Source organism: Tasmannia lanceolata, unplaced genomic scaffold (genome assembly GCF_043159265.1).
Source record: "Tasmannia lanceolata isolate RefF3 unplaced genomic scaffold, GAP_Taslan_0.1 ptg000020l, whole genome shotgun sequence".
Lineage (NCBI taxonomy): Eukaryota > Viridiplantae > Streptophyta > Magnoliopsida > Canellales > Winteraceae > Tasmannia > Tasmannia lanceolata.
The window spans coordinates 12,039,760-12,062,114 of record NW_027518697.1 but is presented as its reverse complement, the minus strand read 5'-3'; the positions used below and the strand labels follow the sequence as shown (position 1 = coordinate 12,062,114).

The following is a 22,355-nucleotide window of genomic DNA, read 5'->3' as shown; positions in this document are numbered from 1 at the left end:
CTTGGGTATTATATCCATAGGCAGATGAACCTTATACTTGCAATTTCCAAGACAAACTGGGCAAACCTTTGCAATTGCTGCCTCTGAGATCTGGGAATACCTATAGTTCATCGTCCAGATAAATGCATTGAGCAAAAATAACCCCCAAAAGATTCAATTGGACATATCACTCCAATGCTAGATAGTACATACTACAAATCAAAATCACAACCGCAGCAAATTTAGATTAACATTACATGGTTACAACTAGATTCCCAACATGGTTACAACTAAATTCCCAAAAGCAGTTGAGACATACTGTGCACCACAGAAATGATGGACGATAGAAGGAGGTCACAGCAGAAAAAAAGGAACATCAATCATGAATGGGAAGGCAATTGTTGGCAAAGAAACCAAGGATCTATTGTTATACTTATATCAACAAGGCAACTCCAAAAGAACTAAGAAAAACTAGTTACATAAAAAAAAGGAAGGAACTTGCGCGGAACAATGAGACAAGAAATGTGGTTAACCGCTATCTAGGTCAACTCAAAAGATCCCTAGAGATATAAACACATCTATATTTTGACTGAAAAAGCACACTTCAGTATGAGCAAAAAACTTGTGTTAAAGATCAAAATAAGCATTCAATCATTGAACACAATTATATGCGATTACACTACTAACTGAAACAACTTTGACCCACTTTTCAGTCATTATAAGCGATTGAAAGCTCCATAAGAGCAAAAATGTTGAGGGCATGACATCATATGACATCGAGTCAAAACAAGCATATGCTAAAGGTTTCAAGTCACTCACTTTGGGTTGGATTTCTTCACCGGGTCATATGAAGGGCCGGATATCTCTGAAAAAACATTCATAGTTTGTTGATTGCATGAAGGGTCATTTTCTTCACCTGTTACATAATCAGATTAGAGGTTCATTACAAAATGGATGTGAGAATCATACACCAAATTTAGGTTCCGGTATAATTCGTCGCAACAAATGTTCAAAATCTTGAAAGGGCACGAAGAAAACTCAACTCAACAAAGCCTTTGTCCCAAACTAGTTGGGGTCAGCTAAATGAATCCTTTAGAAAAACAAGCGCACAATCATGGATTTAAGTTTCGGTTTCGGTCCCTACCGGAACCGTTTTTGTTTTTCAAATTTTGGTCATTTCGGCTGAAATTTTAACAATTTCGGTCAAACTGATCAAATTTCGGATTTCGGCTGAAATTTAAAACAATGCACACAATACAATAGTAGATTACTTGGTATACTGGTTAAATATATCAAAATGTAATGTGAAAGTCATCCGTTCAGTTTGCGCTCTGTTTCTTATTTATGAATATTTGAATTCTTCTGGGATAAATATGTGTATTTGGGAAATCACAACTTTTTCATGAAAAATTTCTTATTAACATCTGCAAACAATTAGCAAAAATTTTTATAAAAAAAATCTGAATTTGGTAACTATGGATAGAATCAAACTGTCTGAATGTTAAAGTTAGCCTGTCCACGTAGATTCAGCTAATGGCAAAAGAGGAACTATCTGAATCATCATGGCTATGCTGCAAGCATAGCATGCTGACACAGTTAATATTATCTGGTTCAAACTGCTTGGCTCTAAAGATATTGAAGTCTACTGGCCCGTAAAAGAATTTCCGGTGAATAAAAATAAATGAAAATAATGTACAAGTATAAATATATACAGAACGATGAAGGAGGGAGAGCTTTTATAAGAACTAGGAAGAGATAGATCAACCTCTAGTTTGTCTTCCTTAGCCATGTGATCCTGGGGAAGTATTCCGAATTCTTCTGTCAGACCGATACACTCATGGATATTTGCGGGTGAGACGAAGTCAACTGCAACCTTTATACTTGACTGTAAGCAACAAAAACAAGAGCTTCAGATTAAGTCAACGAGTGCTCGATAATTCATTGGCATGACCAGTAGACCACCCAATGATGCCAGTTGATTTCACTGCAAACCTCCAATGAAATCAGTTCTTAATGTCTTGTCTTGTTCAACACGTTAAACAAGAAAGATTAGTACAAATTGTCCCATGAGTAAAAATTTTTGTGACCTTAGTAATCCTAAAGTACGCATAAACAAATTCATAGTACCTTAGTTGTAAATTTTGTTTCGTTTTGGTGACCGGAACGGAACGTTTCGATCATTTCGTTCGAAACTTGTCGTTCCTGCTACGATGAGGGAGAATTTTTTAATAGTTAAAAATATGAAAAAAAAATCAAAAATTGTTGGAAAAATATTACCTTAGTTGTAAATTTTGTTTTGTTTTGGTGACCGGAACGGAACGTTTCGATCATTTCGTTCGAAACTTGTCGTTCCTGCTACGATGAGGGAGAATTTTTTAATAGTTAAAAATATGAAAAAAAAATAAAAAATTGTTGGAAAAATATAAGAAACAATTAAATGAACCAAATATGTAAAAGATCCAACATTTACTTAAAGGAAAATCAATATCCGTTGAAATGCATGTGTTGACCAATGTGTTGACTAGTGCCTACCCATGGATTTAAATTTCGGTTTTGGTCACAATTTCGGCCTTGGCCGAAACCGAAATTTAGACCAAATCCCGAAATTTCGGCTGAAATCCCCAAAATTTTGGTAATTTCGGCTGAAATTCTGAAAATATTATTTAGTTTTTAAAAAAATCAATTTAATGCCAAACTTTCCGGCCGAAATCTGGGAAATTCAAAATTTCGGATTTCGAAAATTTTCGGTTTCAGTCTCAAATTTCAGTCGAAATTTGAAACCATGTGTCTGACAAGATAAAAAAAATTTAGAGACCAAATTACGAGATTTTTTTACTTGACTTTTGGGATTTAATAATGTTTGGAGATGATAGAATTTATGAATTTTTAAAATTGGAAAAAAATCCCCCACAGTTTGGAAGTTAAGATTTTGACCCGACCCGGCTTTTTCGAATTTTGTCCTAGAACTCGAAAGTTGACTTTTTATCGTTTTAGATTTGGGTCTTGAAACTATTATTAATATATCCAAATGGAGGGTATTCCCTTATTTACATATAAATTTGAAGTAAATGTCCATTTACTTGAATGACTTTACATGTAAATACTAAGAAGAGGAAAGAAGGACGGGAACCAAGAAGAGACAAGGAAAATAGAGAAAAACAACTACATGGACAGATTTCGGACGAAATGGGGAATTTTGCCCATTTCGTCCAACATTTCGGATTTCGGACGAAATGGACGAAATCCACTGAAATCTGGAACGAAATGGAAAGTATGGCCTTAGAAGCAGGAATCTTATTTCGTCCGAAATCCGGAACGAAATGGGAAGTATGGCCTTTGAAGCAGGAATCTTCCCTCAGGGTGCCTCTTCTGACTCGGAACCACGATTCTATGCTCCTTACGAACTCCTTACGAAGGAGCTTCCAAGGAGCACGAAGAGATGGAAACCGCTCCCATGGTGCTCCCAGCCAGCTCCTATTACTCCATTAGTACCCCATCACTAACTTACTTGCATCAAACTACTCTAATTGTTCAAAGTACTGTATTGGAGCAAGCACAGAGGCAAATCTTTAGAAGGCATGAGGAAAGGGGGCATGAAAATTAAGACGGTTAGAAATTACTACATTTTGATGTACTTAAATTTTGAAAAGATTCATATGAAGATAGTTAGAAAATACTATTTTTTGATATACTTGAATTTGGAAAGACATGATGAAAAAAATATTACATTAACGCTCCCACGACGCTCCCAACCTTAGACTCTTCTAGACCACCACACTTCCCCGCACCCGCACCCGCTTCGTGCTTCTTTGAGTATGGCCATTTCGTTCTGGATTTCAAACAAGAACAAAAACTTTTGCCCATTTCGGGCGAAATGAAATGAATTTTACAGCTAGGATATGTACCTACCATGTGATTTTTAACGGGGTAAGGACAATCGGCAGGAATTAGGACCTCCTCATCAAGTTTCTTAATGAGACTTTCTGGTACATTTTGTGCAAGGGATGATGAAATTAGAGATGGTGATGGCGGTGATGTTGCTACTGGCAATGGCAACGGAAGCTCACACAGTTGGCTTGGACTATCAGAACATCGTTCTGCTGTCTTCGGATGCAATATTAGTGGTTTCCTTATTCTCCCAACTGGCTTCTTCCTTCTCTTGGCAGTCTTAGACCTGCAATAACATCCAAAAATCTAAAGGTGGATCTCAAAAGCTCCGTGATATTATCGCGAAAAAAACGATAAAAATAAAATTATTTAAAAATATATAAAATATATAAAATTTAAGAAAAAAATATAAAATAAAAATATTGAAAAAATATCCGGATAATATCTTGATATTGTATTTTATGATAGAAATGAAAATATCACTATAATTTTAAAATCTCGGGATTATTTCGGGATTTTATCATGCTATCAAAATGTCGCGATAAAAACACGATATTTTGAAAATATTGGAGATATTTGTGACATAGATGAGCACAAGTCGCCATGATTGATAGATGCTTAACCAGACCAAGCACAGAAAACTAAAAAGTGCTTAGACTTGGGATTGATACTACTAACTCAAATGACCTTGATCAGCTCAAGTCATTATAAGCAGTTGCACGCCTCACAAAAACACAAGGCATTATATGATATCAAGCCAACACCAGCATGTGCACAAGGTTTCAAGCCACTCACTTTGCGTTGGATTTCTTCACTGGCTTATATGAAGGGTCAGATATCCCCAGGAAATCATTGACAGCTTTGTTGATTGCATAAAGAGTCATTTTCTTTATCTGTTCACGGCAATCAAATTTAAGGTAAATCAGTACAAAACAAATGTTAGAATCATATTCAGATTCACGAAAATTTGTCAAGGCAAATGTCCGTAAACAAGGAAGCAAACAAACACACAACACAATATGATACAAGTGGATTTGCATGATATACTGGATAAATACATCACATCTATTGTAAAGGTCACTATGTGTGTTTTTATTAATATTAGATTTTTTTTCTAAAATACTCAAATTTATTACGTGGCTTATTTGGAAAATTGAGAATTTTTCATGAAAAAACTCTCATGACCATTCGAAAACAATTAGAGAATTTTTCAAAATATGCCAAATTTTGTAAGTACGGATATAATCAGGCACGTGTAAAATTTAGCAGTACACATGTACAGGTAGACTCGGCAAATGGCCAAAGAGAAGCAATTCAAATCATTATGACTATGCTGTAACCATAGTGAGCTGAATCAATAAATATTCTCTGGTTCAGACTGCTTGGCTCTACGGGGAATAAGAAGAGATGGATATACCTCTAGTTTGTCTTCCTTAGCATTGTGATCTTGGGGAAGTACTCGGAATTCTTCTGTCAAACGGATGCACTCATGGACATTTTCGGGTGAGACAAAGTCAAGTGCCAGATTTATACATGACTGTAAACAATAAAAACAAGAGCTTCAGAGGATGGAATTTATCAAGTCAAAGAGGGCTAAATAATTAACTGGAATGCGTAGGTCTGCCCAATTATTCGATTTTCTTTTTTCTTTTTTCTTTTTAAATTGACAATATATTCATATATTGAGATCATTACAAGCAGAAGGGACCAGGAGTCCCCCTGTTTACAGAATATGAGGGGCATAAAAACTGATTCTTATGCCAAGATAAGAGATTTTAGAATTTAGAGTCCTACTGTCTGCAAAAAGACATTCCATAGCAACAAAACATCTAAAACTTCATTTTAGAGCCCAATGATTCAAGTTGATTTCACCACAAACTGCCAACGAAACCAGTACTTAATTTTCTTGTTCAACACATAAATAAGAAAGATTATAATAAATTGTTCCCAGATTAAAATGTTTGTGCCCTAAGCTTAGTTATATATTTCGTTTCTGATTCGTTTCGTCCGGGAAAACGGAACTGAAAAAGTAACAAAACTCGCTCCTGTCTCGTTTCGTCCAGTGTTTCGTTCCGTCGGCTTATTTCGGTCGAAACAGAGTGTTTCGTTCTTTTTCATCCAAAACAATCGTTCGAAACAAGGCGACGGAATGAATACTTTTTTTTTGCACAAAATTATAGAAATGCCCTCTAACTAGTTTGGGACAAAGGCTTAGTTGAGTTCAGTTGAGCCCTCCAATGGCTCTATTCCTGTTTTTGACCATTTTGCTCTTATTTTTAGCGATTTTGATTATTTTATAGCCGTTGAAGGGTATTTTCTCACTACTTCTACCTCTCTAACTAATCCTTCCTCTCTACTACTTTCTTTCGACCCATCTCTCTATGTCTCTCATAAGCATACCAATCCCTACCCTAAAGGCTTCTACTTCTAGTCGACTTCGGCGTGTCTTTTCAACATCCAAACAAAGGAAGGCTTGGAAGTGGAGGATCCATGAGTCATTTCTTCACAATTCACCTAGCTGATCAATTGGCAAAAGAGGGGGCATTCTTGGAATCGACCGTTATAATCATACCCAACCCTCATTTGGAGGATGTCAATGGGTAATTTTGGATGTATTCTTTTTTGTTGTTCTATGCTTCTAATGTAATACTTGATGGTGACATCTTGTCCCCGGCTTGTAGTTTTCGTCATTAGTAATATATAGGCATCTATTAAAAAAAAATATTCTTCACAATTCACAACAGTATGCATACATAGACATACATATGCATACATATCCAAATGAGGTTCCCCAAATACATTACTTGTGTCTTATATTATTTTGGTTTTCTTTTAGCTTTAAGTTTACTTTAAATCAACTTTATTCCTATTTCAATTAAATTTTAAAAACAAAATGAGTTCAAGACCCTTCGGAGGAGGCTCCTCTATTGGTTTGGCAATGGGGTATCTATATGAGGCCATGGATATGGCCAAAAAAGCTATAAGGGAGAGATTAAAGAATAAAAAATCGGAGCATTTACCCATCGTGAGAGCTATAGATCATAGATGAGATAACCAACTTCACAGTCCCCTCCACGCAGCAGGATACTTTTTTAACCATGCTTTGTTTTTTAGTCCTCCCTTATCTAGGCACAATGAAGTCACCAGAGACTTGGTGGATTGTGTCAGTAGATTAGTACCCGATGAAGGTACACAAGACGCAATCACCGCTCAAGTTAAAGCTTATCACAAGGCTTCAGGTCAATTCACCCCCGGGATGGCAATCTGCAACCGAACCAAGTTGGGGGCAGGTAAATTAATTTGTTCCTTTTATGATTTCATTTAAACTTTCAGCAAGTAAATGCTTAACTATTAGTTATTGCACAGTTGCATGGTGGAATTAGTTTGGTAATGACGTCCCAGAACTACAAAGCTTTGCCACCATAATTATAAGTCAAACCTACAGCATGACAGGATGTGAAAGGAACTAGAGTAATTTTGATCAAGGTTTAAATTTCAGTTTCGGTGGAAATCTTGTAAAATCATGGAAATGCATGAAAATATTTGCAAATGATGAAATTTTAAGATGAAACTTTGGAAAATGCTTGAATAAGCACAAATAGAATCATACTTAGAAGTCATCAAATAAGTAAAAAATAAATCTATAATGGCTTAATGCCTTAATCACATCGAACACATAGTGACATGCGTTGTTGCACAGATCTGGAATAGTAAAGTCAATAAAGACGTACAATGTAATGAAGTATAAGAAAGTATAATGACGAGTCTCTCTTCCAAGGACCCCAACTCTATATGTCAATACCACAGAGTTACAAGATATCATTGGTCCCATGCTGATTTGACATCTCATGCACAAGATACGGTTGCTTTGTCGTGTAGTTCAGTGAAGTCGTTTGCCAAATATCATTCCCTACATTAATGAGATGAAATGCAAATGATAACATCTTTCCATTGTTTTGCTCATTATGGCCATTTTTGTCAAATTTCAAGAATTTTGGGGAAATAATGACAAAGGAGGAATTCATTGAGATTCTGTTTCAGTGGGGATGAAAAGGGAAACATTTCGGTCATTTCGGGTAAATTTAAAACCATGCTTTCGATCACGTCCACTTTGCAAAGAGAAACAAATTGGGGCACCAGAGATTGGATGGGCTGGTGTTTGTCCATTATAATTTTAAGTTTCGAGAAAGGTATAGTGATTTTAATTAATGTTCTGACCGCTTAATCATCATGATTTATGTTTAAATTTAAACTCAATTGAGTGAATGAATTTTTTTTCATGAATTTATACAGAAAATCATGAACCACTAGCGACCCACTTAATCTAGACCACCTTGATGTTATGATGAATTAGGTTGCAGAGGGTACCCCCGTTGTTTTCACATAAGATGATTTAGGCTAGCAAAATATTGAAGTGCTTGTTGGAGTTGCTGCTACAGACGACGAGGATGAGGATGCCGATCCTGAGGATGTTCCTAGAGATGTTGGTGATGATGATGAGCTAGGAAGCACGGGTACTCTCCCGGGGCTCCCGTACCCGTACCCAACACGTATGGGGTGTTGGTACGTTCGGGCACACCTCGGATACATACCCCAAAATTTTTTTTTAAAAAACCCAATTTTGGTTGCTGGGTGCGTGTTGGGTGCGCACCCACGCGTACCTGACACCTCCTGCTTCTCTTATCTGGTGCAAATCCTTCCTGTGCTGCTTCTCTTATCTAGTGTAAATCCTTCATGTGCTTCTTCTCTCTCCTCTCCTGTACTTAGCATTTATATGTAAACCATTTAAGTAAATGTCTTTACTTAAGATTTACATGTAAATAACGGAATACCCCCAATCTGAATTTATTAAAAATAGTTTCAAGACCCAAATCTAAAAGGAAAAAAAGTCAACTCTCCTGTTCTAGTACAAAATCCGAAGAAAAAGGGTAGGGTCAAAATTTTAAACTTCCAAACGGTGGGATATTTTCAAATTTTAAAAATTCATAAAATCTATCATGTCCAGACATTATTAAATCCCAAAAGTCTGGTATAAAAAATCTCATAATTTGGTCTCTAAAAATAATTCATCTTGTCAGGCACTGGTCAACACACCGGTCAACACACTGGCGACAAACTTTTTTTCTAATGAATGATGTATTGATGCCTCATGTTATGAAATATGGAACTTAATCACTTATGAAATGAAGAGTAATATTAGAATTTTCCATTTTGGTGATGTTATTGTTATTTGATTGCTCTCCAATTATTATTATTTTAATTTTTATAAATATTAAAATATATTAGTATATTCGGCGTACCCGAACGTACCTGCACCCAGTTTTGTTTGGAAAATCACGTACCCACATACCCGTGTCGTGTCGTGTCGTACCCGCACCCCGTACCCATACCCGTGCTTCATAGATGATTAGGGCTACTGCTCCATTGAGTATGATGATTATGCTTATGATAACCCTTAGACAGATACAGGAGATGACTTAATAAGTACGTTTATAGCTGAGTGATGAGATCTGAGATGTAATTTGTAATTTCTTTTATGTATTGCAATAAATTTAAAGTTTTAATTAATAAAAAGTGTTTTTTAAATATTTGGGTCATATAATTGTTTCTTATAGTTTTCTAGCATTTTATTTATTTATTTATTATTTATTTTTTTTGAAGTTTTTTTAAAAATTTATTAACTATTAAAAAATATTTCTCAAGACATCGTAGTGTATTTTCCGAAACAGAACATCGAAATGTTCCGTTCTACTAGCCAAAATGAAACGGTGAACAAAGCGTACAACTAAAGTCCAGGGGAATCCTTTAAGTGTTCACTAACAACATAATGGTCCATGTACCTTGAGATTTCTAACTTGGTAAGGAAAACCGGCAGGAATAAAGACCGCCTCTCCAAGTTTCTGAACGAATGTCCATGGTTCAATTCCTACACAAACATCAAGGCATATATAAAAAAACAGCCACCCAAATACAAGGTCTTAAAAAGTAAAGAAAAAGGAATAAAAAAAATTAAGTCAACAATTAAACTACTGTGGAGTAAACTAACCATATTCCTCCTTGAGCTTCATTTTGTGCTCCAAGGTTAAATAGAAACTTTGGTCGTGAATGGGATGAACAACCTCATCAAACAAAAGAAAGTGTACATTAAATGTAACTGTCAACATGGATGAAGTGCATTATTCCTTTTATATAAGGGATCTTTAATTACCTGGTCTACCGGAGAACAATGAATGTGTCTGAATTCTGTAAAATGCTTCCTGAGGTATTCATGTAGTTTGGGAAGATCTTGTTTTCGGAAAATATCCCAAAGAGCACCACCGGCTACCAATTTGGAACTCAAATTGCTTCCAGAATCTAAAGTTCTTATTCTCCTCTTTCCCTCATTACATTCAACCTTTTGAGACTCTAAACTACTAGCAGAAATTTTAGGAATATTTCTGCACCTACTAGTATCCTTCCTTAGAATACCCTTGCTCCCTTTTAGCAAATGAACGGAAAAACCAGTTTCTTCTTTTTGCTCATCAACAAAAGTCTCAAGTGCTTCATGAATTACAGTCTTAACACATTCCTTTGTAACATTTCTATCACATTCTTCACAAGTACAACCTTTTATGGCACAAGAACTAGCCTCCCTCTTATTGTGTACTTCCCCCATAGCAAGACCAAGTAGTTCAGACTTCATCTTATTGCCGGAAATTGAACGCATTCCTCTCTTCCTCTTTCTACGCCAAACTCCCTTCTTCTCCGCTCTCCTTTCAAAAACATCATGAGCATGCTTTTCAGAAAAAATCATGAGTATTTCTGCAGCAAGCAGTTTCATTCCCAACATAATCGTCAATTACCTCTCCTTTCCTCTCACCAAGGCCATCAGATTGCATATGAATTGCTGGCGTTTTACAAGTCAAATCAGCTTCTAAAGCGAAAGCTTGAGATAAAGTTAATTCGGCATCAGTAGAGTTGACATGTGACGGGAATTTATTCATCTCCGCAATGTGTTTCACAACAGATGGTGTCGGGTGCTTCTCATCAACCTTCCCCAGCTTTGGTTGGATGATACCGAGTTCACGTTGATCTTGCGCACAATGCCGCTTTTTCAAAACTTCATCTGTTTAAAGTCGAGAATTACTTCTGCAGTATGCAGCAGAACATTCACCTGAATTGAAAAGCAGTATAACAAATTAGGATAAGAAGCAATATAACAAATTAGGAAAATTTCCCAACCACAGTTAAGCAACATCCAGGAAAAAATATAATCACGTAATATTAAACTATGATCTGGACAGAATTGAAAGTGAAATAGAAAACCTAATCAAACTCAAAACCAGGACATATCCTAGCAACGCCAACTTGAAAAACATAAATTCTCCTTCATAATACTAATCTGTTTGTACACAAACTGTTGAGGCTTCGGGTTTGAACATAGAGAAGCTAAAATAGAGAGAAAAAGAGGAGAAATCATGAAAATATATAAAATCTCCTAGAGTTCCTCCCACATGCGGGTGAGGAGAAATCATGAGAATATATAAAACTCCTAGAATTCCTCCCACGTGTGTGAATTTACAATGCATGCTGATTTGACATTTACACCTCTAGAAAAGGTGTAGATATATCTCCTCTTAGAACCTTGTCACGTATGAAGTGACACTCAACTTCAATATGCTTGGAATGTTCATGGAACATCGGGTTAGAAGCAATGTGCATAGAAACTTGATTATCACAGAATAAATTCATTGGCAATTTCACTGAAAAATCTCAATTCCTGTAATAAATGCTTCTTATATATACTTCAATCCAGTCAACCCACATGCAATGTGTGTCATCGCTCGATACTAAACCTGAATACTAGAATCGGAAAAAACACTTTGTTTCATGCTGTCCCAGGCCACCAAATTACCGCCTAAAAATGTGCAATAACTTATGGTGGACCTTCGATCCGGAGTAGATCTAGCGAGTCAGCTTTAGTAACCCAGTAACCTATAGGTATCCATTAGACGTATAAAGACGATGACATCCAGGAGCTCATTTAAGATACCGCAAAACATGAAACATCTGCCAGATCAACTGAAACCTAATATTTGGATCCAATGGAATCTCAACAGGTCGTGACCCCAATATACCTGTCTACTCTAGCAAATCTATAACATATTTCTCTGAGACAAGCAAATCCCAGTCTTTTTCTGTGGGGATTTTACCAAGCTTCTCGTTAGTCCGTAGAGAAGAAAGGCTACCAGTGTAGGGGATCCAGGATCGGTCAGGGCAAGAATAGAAGGATGGATGGAGGCAGCACCAGAAGGGGGCGAACTGCTTCTAGAGAGGGGCGGTGAGTGCATAGCGAATTTCGATCTAAGTGGGAATCGGGTATGATCAATATCAAGGTTGATCTAGTGGACTACGCGTGGGTTCTTCTCAGTAGGGAGAAGAAACGGTTCGAGAAAGCGGTGGAAGAGAGGAAGTGGAGGAATCCGGGTGACTGACTTTGTAGCGGATGTCAATTTACCAACTTTAAGTGGTGAATAGCTTTCTGAAAATGCGATAAGTATCGAGCTAAAAATAGCCCGGAGGTGTTCAACGAGTTGGAATGGGAGGCCCTGGATGACACTCAATGTTGGAATTGCAGGAGAGAAGGTAACCACGTCATCAGGGAGTGGACTTGGTCAGCTTAATGGCTTGGCTCGGGAGGAGTTTCCCTCTGGAGTGTGTGGATCCTTTCATGATATAGCCCCTCTAGACAAAGACCAAGCTAACAGTGTTTCAGATGAGTTGGGCAGAAAGAGACAATGGGTTCAACTCAAGAGCCCAACTTCTTCTATTAGTGGGGGGCGAGATCAATGGCTGGTGGTGCGGGAGATGGAACTGTGGTTGACACAATTAGATGACATCTGTGGACTGGTGAAGATTGGTTGGACCAACCAAGATTCTGATTTCCATCCATGGCATATTCGATCAGATGGGCTTGCCCTAGGGTTGTTACAGAAGCCTAGTTGTTTGTTTTGGAGCCTGATAAGGTGGAACAAGTTTTCTGGTTTACTTTTTCACGATGTTACAGAAGCCTAGTGGTGTTCATTATGCCTGTTTTTTTAGACAATGAGATCGAAAACATTACCTTCTGGCTTTCGATAGCTGCTAAAAATGCTCTACGATTGTGCACTGTGGGAGAGGGTCTGGTGGCAATTCGGTCTAGAAGAGGATTGATGGCGTCTAGAAAATTGCAGCTTCCTAGGGAGAGGTTGGTGATGGCGATGCTAGTACCGGCCATCTTTGATCTGTAGTATGGAGTTTAGAAAGGGCATGAGGAAGATGACAACCAGGTGGCTGGGCCGGGTTGAAGAGTGGTATTGGACATGGACCAGACGACTCCGTCCACATGAAGGTCTTCAGTGGAGAGGCGGTAGGTTCGGTCGTCACTTTGATTAGACAAGGTAGAACTTCAAATTTCTCCTTCACGCGGGACTAGGCTAGTGAGCCTATTCTAGGGTAATTGGGTGAGGGGGAATTGGTCGTCAATGAGGGGACCTGCCTTGGGGGAGGGCTTTTCGTAGGGTCTGTTAGGTTGCACAAAAGTCGGGCTGGTTAAGGAGTTTTGCTTGGTTTATGAGTGCCAAGTCATCAAAACCCTTTTGTTGGTTGCCAATATAGCATTGAAATCCCACAAGACTACCAGGGATGTCTCCTGGTTGTCTGTTGCTTGTTGGGTGACGTGGCAAGCCAAAAACTCCCAACAAAATCCAATGCTTAGATTTGCTTGGGAATGATGTTTTTTCTCTCTCCTTCTCTCTCTTATCTCTATATTTGTAAAGACACCCCTACCACTACTCTATGAGGTTGACAACCAAACACTACTGACCAGTATTTTATGAGGTAACTATGAGTTAAGTACAAGTCTTGTCTCCTCCTTGTTGACTACTTACACCACTACTCAATGATGTAACTAGTTAACTACTTACAACCAAACAGTGCCAGAGGAGCCTGTTATGGGGTTTCAATCCTCAGCTAGTACGAACAAGTATGATGTCTTGATCATTGAGCTAGGGGCTCAATTGAAATACCCCAAATGTGGAGATGTTTAGGGGGGAGGGTGTTTTTGTCCCGAAAAATATTAATTTTTTATTTAATTAATAAATAAATAAAGGAATCAATTAGTTTTCTAATTGGAGTAAATTAGGGCTTCTAAAAGGCCAGCTATTTTAAGACTCTTAATGAGAGTCTATAAAAACACACTTGAGCTATAGATTTTAGAACTTTAACCCTAAAGAGAAAACCTGTGGAGCTTTGGAAGAGGAGAGCGAAGAAAGTTTGGGGATCCATCTCCTAAAGAGGTATGTAAATCAAATTAAAATAAATTATGATTTATTCGATTCTCTACAGAGATTCAGATCTCTTGAGAATAAAGAATAGAGTGTATTTATAACGATTAAATCAAGCTTTGCGTTCTTCGATTGAAGAACCATTGATTTGGGTTGAGGGAAATTGGTTTTCCCCTGAAGTTCTTCGTTTTCGTTTTGCGTTGATACCCTAATCAATCAAGGAAATTAAGAAACAATTTGTTACGATATTTTAATATGCTTAAAGTTAGAAGAAAGAAGGGTTTTCGGGTAGAAAACTGGAGAAACAATGTTCTCGTGGGTTTTGGGAAAAACCCAAATCGCGAGGTTCGAACGCCCGAAGGAGACATCCGAAGAGTCTTTTGAACGCCCAAAGGGCGAGGTTCGGGCTCCCGAACCCTCATACCCGAGAGTTCCCGAAAGGAGGAAAATCTGAGAGGTGCCCGAAGGGGGTGGCTCGGACGCCCAAACACACTATTAATGACGATTTTTTGGAATATTTTTCCGGGTAGTTTTGAGGGCACATATTTGTTCTGTAAGACCTAGATATTAATCCAAAGTGATAATTAAGGGTTAATATGGATTGTAGGTGATCCTACACAGTGATTTAAAGATCTTTTTCGTGGGAAGCGATTCAAACTAATACCACAGGTGAGTAGACTTGTTCTACCACAGTTACTCTACCTATTGAATATGATTTATTATGCAAAGTTATGCATGTCTTGATTTATATTGATTGTGTTAGTATACACAAGGGTCAATATTCACAGTATGGTATGACTCCTAGTTCGGATCTACCATATGCACATATATGCCAGTTAGACTTTTATAGTCACAGTTTTGCATCAGGACATAGTGTTTTCTGAGTAAGGATGCAACAGTTAATGTCCTTTGAGACGAAGTGTTATGCTTGATTGCTAGTGTATGAGACTTTTTCTAGCCCGTCGAAGGAAGGTCACGGATCAAGCCGCAGTTATGGCTCTTCGCAGTATTTTACAGAGCTCCACCCTACGCAGTATTTTCGAGGGGGTAATCCCGTACAAGATCGTTGGGATTCAGCTTCCTACGAGTTAGTAGGCAGGTTCCGTTGGCTACATAGTCTAACAGTACTAGTCTCACTACACTAGGCATCAGTTACAGTTACGTATGTTTATGCCAGTTTTACAGTTTGCTAGCTAGATTGCTATGCCAGTTACAGTTTTTATATATATTACCAGTTATTCAGTTATATTGAGTGATATCATGTTATTAGTGTAGACATATCTATTTCACTGGGCGTTAGCTCATTCCACGCATTCTATATTACAGGTGATGGACAGTAGGATGCTTGATTTCGTGGGCTTGGGAGTGAGCAAGGGCGACAGTTTAGGAGTTTATTATTTCCAGTTATCCTGTTTAATTGAGACAGTAGCTTTAGTAGGAATGAACATCTAGTTATTTCATTTGGTTTAAATTGATGTAGTCCATTGGACAAGAGATATTAGTTTCCGCATAGATTACTCTGATCGTGAATTAATTAATTAGTTATTGTTTTAGTGGCTCTGTTTATTGCATGGTTCTAGTATGAATGCCTTACATATTCGTGGTTGATGAATATGTGGCGCTATTATGTGCCTAGACTGGAATTCGGTTTGGGGGCATGACATCAATCCCTTGACTCAATCTTATCATGTTATGATTACCAAATTCAAAATTCAATTATATAGAAAAACACCAACTTTTTCAGTAACATGACAGACCAAACATGGACATAAAAGATAAATTTTCCACATTGAAGTTGAGTTTTCAAATATTGATAGAGGAAAGTGCAGGACTTTGTACGAACTAAGCATACCGTATCTGACACGTTGCAATGAAGCTTAGTAACAGAATCTCCCCTCCCTAGTTCTTCAGCTGTCCCATACGCTATATATGCCTTTAGTCCTAGGTCCGGATTCAGGGCTTTTGTTGGCATCTTTGCGGCAACGTTAAGAAAACCAAACTTAGGATCTGTATATTCCGGAAAGGGAAATGCACTGATGAATTCAGCACCATGGCGTGGTAAGAGAGCTCCAAAGCATTTAGAAGGGGGCCAATCTCTCAATTTGAGCATTTGAGGCCAAAGATTGTTGTGTTTTCACCCCTCTGTATATCCTTTGAAAAACTTGAAAATATTAATCTCAAACTGCATATTAACACAAAATTTGATTTGAATGTTAGATATAATACTCCAGTTTGGAACACTGATGCAAGTGAAAAAAAGAACCATTATCAAGATTGTGGACAGATCCGCAGGACAAATAAAAAAAATAAAGAACAAATAAATACAAGTATGAACTAAGGAGACATCCATTAGAAAAAATTGTGAATCCGCTTTCTACCATGTATTATTCACAAAGAACATTTGAATCACACTTGGCTTCATGGTCAGTTTAGAAGTCAGCAAATAAATGCAGGAATCCAAACCTAGATATAACTTGAGTAATATGTTGCTCTGAACTAGCGATATAAAAAAAAGGGTGTCCCTGTCAAAAGAAATTACTAGCCCATCATAAGACCCATTATAAATATAAACAGAAGAGACAGAAGAGAGCCATAGCGTGATTAACATGCTTGGAGGCAGAGTTACAAGTTCACAACAATTACAGAAAAATTCTAATGTCTCGATTTAAGAGTTGAGATGGATTAACAAAATAACTGTGTGACGAAAGAAACACAGCTTAATCACACAGGAAGCCAATGAGAACAGAAAAGCATAATGTATTACACATAAAACGGTGAATCCAAATGCAGTGTGACCAAATAATACGTTTGTAAATTATGTGCCCAACCTACGGCATGTATCTAGAAGACTAGAACATAATGGTAAAACTATAATATCTATTTTACCAAGCAACATAGAGAGGACGATAAAACTAACCTCACACCAATCCAGGCAATCAAGAACCTTCACTCTCAAACGCTCGGAACTAGTCTTGGAATTTTTCCGTTCACGAAATGCTCGCCGCATAACCAGTGGTTCCCAGCTCAAGCCAGATGTGAACTCTAGAACATTACGAACAATCACTGGCTCACCTTTGAGCCAATGCATCTGGAAATGCTCTAGGTCACCATGTCGAGTATCTCCTACAGTTGGACAATATAGATAGTTGTCATCATAATCTTCTCTAGAAGCAGCTTTTCGTGAATTAACGGAATCAATTTGGCCACCGGAATTAAAGCAGGCGCACAGACCAGATACAGTACTCGGGAAAGATGCATTTGAGCTCCAAAAGGCAATCATTGCAGCCACCCATTGCCTTTGGAGGACAACGAATACTGCCATTACTGTTGGCTTCCCATTCAGCCAATGGCCTGATATTTGCAGTAGAAGTTGCCCCTACATGCATGTTTGGAGCTCTCTTTCGCACTTTGGTCTTGGGAATAAGACCACCATGCAAATAAGCTTCCCCTTTATCTGGATAATGCATAACTACTGGGTTAACACCTCCCTGTAAGTGTGACCTTCACGGATCTCCAGGCAACAAGTAAGGCAGAGGTCATAGGAACAATTTGGACAATTTCTATGAAAATCAGTAATAGAAGTTCTGCAGTTATCACTGGTCCAGGAAAATGTTATAAATCAGGTTCTCAACAAATTAGAAACCAGCACAAGAAAGAAAAGATAAGCAGACATGATCATAAACATTACAACAAATCAGGGAAGATAAATCTACCAATAAATATGCTCATCAATCAAGCAAACCGCCTGTCGAAGTTTAATTTCAGACGATGATAACCCTAATCAAATGAAAATTTATGTTAGAAAACAATTAAGAAAAATGATGCCAAAAGTTAGATGGGTCCCACCTCTAACTCCATTTCCCTTAGTTGTTCTTGATTTATTTGTTTCAGAAATGGGAGAAGTAGATGTACCAAATAACGAGACCGTCGTCTCTTGTCAACTTCACTTATCCTCCTCTCTGAAAACTACAGGTGAACCATGAATATATTCAGATGGCATCGATCAATCTACGACGATCGAAAGTTTCACTGAAAAATAAATGTTGTAGAAAATTATGACAAACAGACCTCGGGTATCATATCTTTACGTAAACATTTCTTACAATTGCAATTTCCACGACAAAATGGGCAAGCCACTGCAATTTCTGCCTCTGAGATCTGATGGTACCTGTTATGCATGATCCAAACAAAAGTGATGCAGATAGTAGGCCCAATAAGAGGCATATTTGCCCATTAGGATTTATTTCCATATTATTTAGATTCTAGGATATTTATTAAGAATGGAGCAAAATAATTCATAATACTCTATGGACCATAAAAACAAAGCCTCGGGACATTCAATTTAGATGGATCACAGAAAATATTAGAAGAAGTCCAAATACACACTTAGAAATCATCAAATAAGCAAGAAATCCATCTATAATGGTTTTAATAACATCGAACACCTAGTGACATGTGTTGTTACGTACGTCAATAATTCAGCCAATGCCACAATTTACATGCAATTCATATAAATATTTATACACCGTACATACACCACATTTCATATGAATTTAAATACAATTATATAAAATATATTGATATCAGTGTTTAACACAGATGCGGCCAAGAACATTGGTATAGAGTTATGTATGTTTGACGGAACACATAGATATGTATGTAGCAATGTCTCACGCTAGGCCACACTCATTTATAAAATGTGAAAATACACACATATGCGAGGCATCCTAAAGTACTTCAAACGAAGTATGGGGTTATGTATGTTTTTTCAAAATACGGGCTATCAGGAAAGCGTAATGATCTAACTAGGACAAAACACTCGGAAAAAAAAAATCGGGCAATGGTAATAGGACCATGGGACCTGCCGGTGCAATAGCAGCTCTTAAATGTAGTACATAGAATCTTATCAACAAAAAAAATGCAGTGCTTAGAGTGTCCTGTTAGGGTATATCTGAAGAGGTCAGGGTTTCTGAAGGGATCGGTTCCTAAAAATCAATGGGCCTATGTGTTTTGGGAAACAAATAGATATGTGTGTAGGCATGTATCATGCTAATTCACACACATTTATAACATGTGAAAATATACATATATCGCTCTGTAGCACTTTTCAAATGTCCGAATCTTTTAAAATCTTTGATCTCCTTTCGGGAATAATGGTTATTTGTAATATATATATATATATATTATATATATATATATATATATATATATATATATATATATATGCGAGGGATCCTAAAGTAAATCAACGGATGTATAGGCTTGCATATGTTTTTTTTCTTTTGAAATATGTTAAATTATGTGCACGCTGTTATAAATATCATAGTTTTATAAGCAGTATGCTGAACTAAAGAAATCGTTGTGTTGAATTCTTCGGATTGTTATATAGGGTACTAAACAGAACAGAATGACATATTATTATGTCAGGACTCGTTGCGATGTGCTAATTAAACTTAAGGAATTAACAATGAAATTTCTAACTGTTTCATATTTAATTATATTTAATTTGAGTATATTTAGAGAACTCAATAAATACACTATAATTAAATAGAAATACTTTGATAAAACTTGATGTTTGATCATCTCAAAATAGAATAATTTTTAGTAATTTATTGCAGAAAATTAGCAATGCATTTTTAAAATGTTAATGTATTAGTTTTTTATTTTTTTTGAATGATATATTAATGCATTAGTATATTTTTGAATGGTATATTAATCCATTAGTATATATTTGTTTTCAGCAAATAATTATGTAACCGGAGTTTGGAAAAGCAGTTACAGTTATTTTGGCTGATCAAAATCGATGAACATTTCGAATTAAGAAAATCCGAAAAACAAAGGGATAGTAAGAAAAAATGGTTCAACCACATGTTAAGCTCAGTTCAAATTGGGGATTAGATTAATAAAATAAAATAAGAAAGGGTTTGTTAACGAGGTGCATTGAAAATGTAAATTTACACATTGTCTGAGAAAAAAGACTCAAAAGCCATGTAAAACTCTTAATCCCTATGTAAATTTATAGTAAATTTACATTTTCAATGCATCTTAACGATTGCTATAGTAAATTTACATTTTCAATGCATCTTAACGAGTGCTATAGTAAATTTACATTTTCAATGCATCTTAACGAGTGCCCCGGGGGCACTCGTTAACAAAACCCAATAAGAAACTATCAATGGAATTGTGCACATGATAGTTTTGGAGATTTTATATGGCCTCCAAACCATCCATTTGTTGGGACACAACGTAAATAAGTTGTGCCACAAAAATCATTCCCATAGGATGATCCTAACCCTCGGATCTTATAGAGGGACTACACATTATTGATCGGAGGGTTAGGATCATCATATGGAAATGATTTTTTGGGCACAACCTATTTACGATGTGGCCCAACAAATAGACGGTTTGGATCATCCTATGGAGTGGGCTGTACCTTATTTTTTGAAAAAAAAAAATCCGGGTTTACAGGGACACGCATCATATAAAATCTCATAGTGGAATTGGAAATCCCACTCCGTTACGGGGGTAAATGGAATAGGATTGGAATCTGATATCAACACTGATTCCTGATTCGGGTAACCCATACACACCCATAGAACATACCATCGCTCTGCACATCGTTCACAGTATTGTCTAACTTTGCATTTCTTGCACTGAATAATCCTTCATATACCACTACTCTGACACTGATGGCACATTCTGCTTTCCCCTTTCTTCGCCCTCTTACACTGTAAAAAAAAAAAAAAGGAAAAGAAAAGAAAGTCATAACAGTAGAAAAAACACTTACGCCCCGTTTGGATTGCAAGAAAAACATTTCTGATGGATAAAATTTTCTTAGGTTTTTTTTTTCCTTCTGTAATTTAGGGGGAAATGATATGGTTATTTAGCGAGGTACTATCATAGATTTAAGGTCCCTCTGGGTAAAAATTGAATAGGGTTGGTTCAAGTTATATGTTTTTTGTGTTTTCCAAACTTTTCCAAAAAAAAACTCATGCAATCCAAACAGGGCCTCAGGTTGCACAGAAGCAAAATCTCCTGCTTGGTTGCCAATGTAGCATCGAAATCCCTAGAGACTACCAGACAAGTTTCATACGTAATTGTTTCATAGGAAATTATTGCATGTCTGGTGTAGTCGCATCCATATCCCCTCCTTAGACCTTCCAAACCAAATTTCGTTAAAAAGGTGGAATTTTGTTAGGAGAATGATGCCATTCTAGAGGTTTTTCCCTATCAAATGCAAGAAAATTAAACAGTAAAGAATATCCTTTTTCACCTTTAACAGCTGATTTTTATCTTCTAAATCCGCAGCCAGAACATCGGTCATGCGTCTTCTCCTGATTCTTGATTCCTTAAACAAAGTTTTCAAAACCCTAACCCTAACTTTCTTCTCATTTCTTCTTTCCTTACCCCTAATCTGAAGGCAATGCTCTTCACAGAAACCCTTTCCTGTGATACTCCACTTGGCACATCGCCACTCCTTCCGGTTGTTAAGATTGCAGCGGAACTCTTCGGGAGGATTTAGAGAACCCTCTCCCTCTTCCATTGCCGGAAAATCTAGCCGGAGTCGTTGAAAGTCCGGTTTGAAACCCGCCCTTCCCGCCAAACAGGGAAACCCACTGTTCTTTGCTTTTTTTCTTTTCCTTCTTCTGTACAAATGAAAAAAGAAAGTTTGTTTTGTAAGAGTAATAGATTCACTGGAGGGGGTGGCCGGGGAAGAAAAGGGGGTGAATATATTATTTCCCAATAGCGTGAAGTCTGTGCGTAGTCAAAAAAACGCTAGGAGGCACACCGACATGTGTCACGGGCCAAATATTTGAGCAACGGAATAACCCGTGCGACGCCCCAACATGCACGGATGCTAAGGCCAGCCTTCAATCGTGCAAGGCTTTAAAGGCCCTACACGCCAACACCCCTTGATGCTTCGAGTGTGCACACAAACTCTAAGCTGTTCAGCAGGCTACTTGGCTCAGATATTGACATACGCTTCTAGATATCCACACTCATGATCAGCCTGCATCACGAGTACATCAAACATAAGGCCTTGGGGCCTAATGCAAAGTCCATCGAGTACAAAGCATGACGATGCCACGCACCAATCCGCCAAGTGCTGGGACTTGGTCATCCAAGGAGCAAGATGCCCCATGGACTGATCCGCAAGGTGTACACCTCGCGAGGGCAACTGAA

The 22,355-nt window shown here is 37.4% G+C and overlaps 1 pseudogene across 1 annotated transcript; it reads right to left on the bottom strand.

Moving 5' to 3' along the window:
• LOC143853759 (lysine-specific demethylase JMJ27-like) lies at positions 1-21,806 on the bottom strand (annotated as a pseudogene). The gene is made up of 18 exons (XR_013237289.1): positions 21,445-21,806; positions 20,775-20,899; positions 18,240-18,339; positions 18,008-18,137; positions 17,885-17,948; positions 17,089-17,767; positions 16,024-16,353; positions 10,076-11,020; positions 9,914-9,986; positions 9,708-9,793; positions 5,285-5,404; positions 4,663-4,760; positions 3,889-4,153; positions 2,257-2,334; positions 2,107-2,181; positions 1,745-1,864; positions 799-895; positions 1-100 (listed from the first exon to the last, which is right to left on the bottom strand). The product of XR_013237289.1 is annotated as a lysine-specific demethylase JMJ27-like (transcript).
• Between the last annotated feature and the right edge of the window lie 549 nt (positions 21,807-22,355).